Genomic DNA, 6,000 nt, shown 5'->3' on the forward strand with positions numbered 1-6,000 from the left:
GTTGTCCAGGCCGCACCAGTGTTAGCGGTAAATAGAATGGAACCTCTGTATGATAGGTTCCGCAAGCTGGCACCTCCAATTTTTCTTGGAGGTCCGAACGTCATGAAAGCCGAGCAGTGGCTAACTGTGATTATAAGAATTTTTAACTTCATGGGCGTCACGGGGAATGATAGAGTGGTCTGTGCCACTTTTCAGTTTCAAGAAGATGCATTGGTCTGGTGGGACATGGTGTCCATGATACACGATGTCACAACGATGACCTGGGAAAAGTTCCAGGAACTTTTCAATGCGAAGTACTATAATGAGGCCGTCAGAAGTGCCAAGAGAAATGAGTTTACTCACCTGACCCAGAAATAGAACATGAGCGTTACTGAGTACACAATGCAGCTTGATCGGTTGGCGAGGTTAGCCTCGGGAATTGTGCCAACCGATTTTAGTAAAAAGGAAAAGTATCTGGATGGACTTAATGCAAAGATTCGTCATGACCTGATGATTACTACGGACGACAAAACAACCTATGTTGATATGGTGGAAAAAGCACTGTGAGTTGAGGGCGCAGTTGGGTGCATGACTGAGTCAGCTAGGACTTCGGTGGGTGGCGGGGCTCCTACCCCTCCTGCATCTGACTTTAGCAGGGGAGGTAGTGGCTTGGCCATATATCAGAAAAGGAGCGCATCCACTACAACCGGTGGCTCGGGTCAGAACAAGAGGTTCCGAGGGAACCAGAGTCGAGGCAGTCGTCAGGGTAGTTTTGAGACCCGATATACCTATCCAGAGTGCCCCAGTTATAAAAGGCACCATCTGGGTGAGTGTAGAGGGCAGGGGTGCTTCGAGTGTGGCATGTCAGGACACTACAAGAGGGATTGCCCTCAATTAACAACTCTTTTTACTCTGTATTGTTTGATTCTGGGGCCACACATTCTTTTGTGGCAGCCACAATCTTTAGTAAATTGGATAGACCGCATGATAGATATGAATCAGGGTTTGGAACCCTATTACCTGGCGGAGAGTTAGTTATCTCCAAAAGGTGGATTAGGTCTATGCCGATCAGAATTGATGATAGGGAGTTAAGTGCTGACCTAATAGCGATGAGTTTAGTAGATTTTGATATCATACTGGGAATGGATTTCCTATCCAAGTACTCAGCCAGTATTGACTGTAAGAAGAATATGGTAATCTTCCAACCAGAAGGTGAGGAACCGTTTGTTTTTGTCGGTTCGGCTCAGGGATCTCGGATCTTGGTGATTTCGGCCCTGTCAGCTAGATAATTATTATGTGACGGTTGTCTAGGGTTTCTGGCCGTGGTAGTGGACACCACTCGGCCAGACACTATTCGGCCAGAGGATATCAAGGTGGTTCGGGAATTTCTAGATATTTTTCCCGAAGAACTTCTGGGTTGACCACCTCAGGGGAGATTGACTTTGTGATAGATTTAGCACCCGAAGTGGAACCGGTTTCCAAGGCTCCTTACAGAATGGCTCCAACTGAGCTTAAAGAATTGAAATTCAGTTTCAAGGGTTACTTGACATAGGGTTTATTCGGCCCAGTGTATCACCCTGGGGAGCTCGAGTATTATTCGTCAAGAAGAAGGATGGGTCTATGAGAATGTGCATCGACTATCGGGAGTTAAACAAGCTAACAGTTAAAAATAAATATCCATTACCTAGGATCGATGATCTTTTCGATCAACTCCAAGGGAAGACGGTCTTCTCCAAGATTGATCTCTGATTGGGCTATCATGAGTTGAAAATCTGAGAGGAGGACATTCCGAAGACAGCCTTCCGTAGTAGGTATGGACATTATGAATTCTTGGTTATGTCGTTTGGACTAACCAATGCTCCTACAACATTTATGGATTTGATGAATAGAGTATTCAAGGATTTCCTCGATATCTGTGTAATTGTATTTATCGACGACATCCTTGTGTACTCTCAATTAGAAGATGAGCATGAGGTACATCTTCGAACGGTTCTGCAACGGCTTCGGGAATAGAAGCTTTATGCCAAATTCAAGAAATGTGAATTTTGGCTATCTCAGGTGTCGTTCTTAGGGCACATTGTTATCAAAGATGGGATCAAAGTGGATCCAGGGAAAATAGAATCCGTCAGGGATTGGCCGAGACCAAAAACAGTGACAGAAATTAGAAGCTTCTTGGGTCTAGCCGGTTATTATCGTCAGTTTATGGAAGGGTTTTCTAAGAATCAGCGGTTTGTATGGTCAGACAAATGTGAGGCTAGTTTTCATGAGCTGAAACAGAGATTGATTACAGCTCCAGTACTAGCTTTGCCTTCTGATAAAGAAAAGTTTGTGGTTTATTGTGATGCATCCAGACAGGGTCTGGAGTGTGTACTGATGCAAGCCGACCGAGTCATCACTTATGTCTCCTGCCAGTTAAAGGATTATGAATAGCGATACCCAACTCATGACCTAGAATTGGCCGCGATAGTTTTTGTTTTAAAGATCTGGCGGCATTATGGAGAAAGGTGTGAAATTTATATCGAGAACAAAAGTCTCAAATGCTTCTTTACTCGGAAAGATTTGAATATGCGACAGAGGCATTGGTTGGAGTTAGTAAAGGATTATGATTGTGAGATTCTTTATCACCCCGGGAAGGCCAATGTAGTGGTCGATGCCTTGAGCAGAAAAGGTCCCGGGCAGATAGCTAGCATGATTCAGATCTCACCTCAGTTAGCAGAGGACATGGTCAGATCTAGCATTGAGTTTGTGGTAGGAAAGCTTCACAACTTGACGCTGCAATCTGATTTGTTAAAAAGAATTAAAGTCGCTCAGATGACTGATCCAGAGTTAGTAAAAATCAGAAGAAGAGGTTTCAGCTGGTCAAGCCAGGGATTTTTCAGTGTCAGACAACGCGATGCTATTGTTTAAATCTAGAGTTTGTGTTCCAGATAGTGTGGAGCTCAGGAATGAAATCTTTGAAGAGGCTCATACTACCCCATATTCCTTGCATCCCGGCACCACCAAGATGTATCAGGATCTTAAACCTTACTTTTGGTGGAGCAGTATGAAGAAGAATTTGGTAGAATTCGTATCGAGATGCCTAACCTACCAGCAGATTAAGACAGAACATCAGAGACCAGCAGGGTTGTTCCAGCCTTTAACCCTACCTGAATGGAAGTGGGAGGACATCACGATGGATTTCGTGGTTGGATTACCTAGAACCACAGGTTTGTTCGATTCCATCTGGGTTGTGGTGGATTGATTCATGAAGTCTGCTCATTTTCTGCCTGTTAAAACAACCTATTCAGTGGACCAGTTAGCAGAATTGTATGTTAAAGAAATAGTAAGGCTTCATGGGTACCAAAGTCGATGGTTTCGGATAGAGATCCGAAGTTCACCTCCAAGTTTTGGCAAAGTTTGCAACGAGCCATGGGTACAAAACTAAAGTTCAGTATAGCATTCCTTCCTTAGATAGATGGGCAGTCCGAAAGGACGATTCAGATATTGGAGGACATGTTACGAGCATGTGTTATGGATTTTGAGGGCTCTTGGAGTAAATATCTACCGTTGATAGAATTTTCATACAACAACAATTATCAGAGTACGATAGGGATGGCTCCCTATGAGTTGTTATACGGTAGGAAGTGTAGGTCTCCCATTCATGGGGATGAGACAGGAGAGAGGAAATACCTACGTGCAGAATCAGTGCAGCGGACCAATGAGGCAATTGAGAAAATTAAAGCTAGTATGCTTACCTCTCAGAGTAGACAAAAGAGTTACGCAGATCCGAAATGCAGAGATGTTGAGTTCCAAGTAGGGGACCATGTGTTTTTACGAGTATCTCCAATGAAGGGGATCAAACGTTTCGCAAAAAGAGGCAAGTTATGCCTAGGTTTACAGGACCTTTCGAGATTCTCGAGAAGGTTGGTCAAGTGGCATATCGGTTAGCGTTGCCTCCAGCTCTTTCAACGGTTCGCAACGTATTCCATGTCTCTATGTTGAGAAAATACGTTTCAGACCCTACTCATATACTTAGTTATGAGGACCTTGAACTGCAGCCAGACATGTCATATGAGGAGCAGCCAATTCAGATCCTTGATAGGAAGGATAAAGTCCTTCGGAATAAGGCCATAGCGTTGGTCAAGGTACTCTGGAGAAACAACAAGGTGGAGGAAGCCACCTGGGAGCTAGAATCAGACATGAGAGCTCAATATTTAGAGTTGTTCAGGTTAGATTTTGGGGACGAAATCCTTTTAAGGAGGAGATAGTTGTAAAGATCGCTTAGTTTAATTTGGAAATTAGCAGATAATTAAGATTTAATTATGAAAATTACTTATAGATATTTAAATAATTATTTATGTTGTTATATTTGAATTCTGAATGCATTTTTATGTCATATAGTGAGATTTCATAATTTTGCATTTTCGGTGCCCGACAACATGGAACGCGGTGTATGGCTCAGTAGGATCACAATCTAATATTTTAGCATAGTGGGACGGATTATTTAGACATTGGGAATGTCAGGATTAGTCGGGAATTTAGAGTTTTCCCAAAATACCCTTAAGTGCTTTTTAACCCTTTTAGTGTGGGAGGGCCAAAATAGTCATTTTGCCCCGTAAGCCTTTGTCCTTTTGTGGACTTAATATTTGGTGATAATGTGATTTATGTAATGCTATTTTGGCTGAAATAAAGAATAGATTATGCATTTTCATCATTTATTCAAAAATTTGAAATTTGGAAAAATAAGAAAGTTTCTCTCTCAAGAGCTCTCTCTCTCTCTCTCTTTCGGTTTTGCTTGGGGCTGCTAGGGCTGGGATTTTTCTCTGTAATTCTTGTTATTTCAACTTGTTGGTAGTGTTCTCAAGCTAAGGTATGGTTCTTGAAACTTTTCTTGTTGTGTTCTTCAATTTTAAGAAAGTACATATTTGCATGCTTGATGATTTTGATAGTAATAGCTTGTGTTAGTTGTTGTTGTTGTTTTCTATAGCTTAAAATGTTTAATTGAGTTAAATAGGATAGGTTTTGATGCATGCTAGTTGTTTTTATTCAAGTTTGGAAGTTTAACTCAAAACTTAGGATTTTTTTTTATGGAGAAATGATAAAATTATTGCTGTGCTTGTTGTAGTTGATTGCTGTTATTTTCTGAGGCTTATTTATGCATATTTGAGTAGATTCAAGCTGGTTTTGATGCATGTTAGTGGGGTTTAACCAAGTTTGAGTTTTGAACTCAAAGCTTGGAGCATTAATGGCAATTTTTGTATCTGTGCTTACTGGGTTGTTTTATTGCTTTCGAACTGTTATTTGGGGTATTTAGAGCAGGTCTGGAAAGTTTGAATTAGTTTGGGGTTGATTTGGTCGAGTTATGGAATTTTCAAAAATTCCTGCACTGAACTGGAATTCCGGTTCAGGATGGCCTGTAGGAACCGGAATTCCGGTTGGTGTTCTGGGTTCCTCCCAAAACCGGAATTCCGGTTGTAGAACCGGTCTACCGGTTGGGAAAAATTTGGGAACCCTAGTTCTTCCCATTTTTGAGTTGTTTAGGGTATTGCTATGCTTTTTATCGATAGGGAAACTTTTAGTTTCTAGTTTAAGTCCCCGGGAAGTGATTTAGCGTGTGGCTTATCAGTGTTGTGATTATTATGGTTTAGGAGCCTGTAATTCGCCGAGCAGTTCGTTCAACTCAGGTTGACCGGCACACCTGAATTCGAAATCAAAGTAAGATTAGTATAACAGTATGCATATGTATTTAAATGTTTAGCGTGCATGTTAGGAAGCCTGTTAGATTACATTAGATATGTATGTTGGCCTTGTACTATTCAACATTATCACATCGGTATGGCTAGAGTATGACTAGCGTACCGAGTATAGGCTGATACTGTAACACATCGGTAAGGCTAGAGTATGACTAGCGTACCGAGTATAGGCTGATACTGTAACACATCGGTAAGGCTAGAGTATGACTAGCGGCTAGAGTATGACTTGCGTACCAAGTATAGGCTGTTACTCTGTCAAAAGTACCGTCGTACGAACGTTCGAGACTCA

This window comes from Cannabis sativa, unplaced genomic scaffold (genome assembly GCF_029168945.1).
Source record: "Cannabis sativa cultivar Pink pepper isolate KNU-18-1 unplaced genomic scaffold, ASM2916894v1 Contig7, whole genome shotgun sequence".
Classification (NCBI taxonomy): Eukaryota; Viridiplantae; Streptophyta; class Magnoliopsida; order Rosales; family Cannabaceae; genus Cannabis; species Cannabis sativa.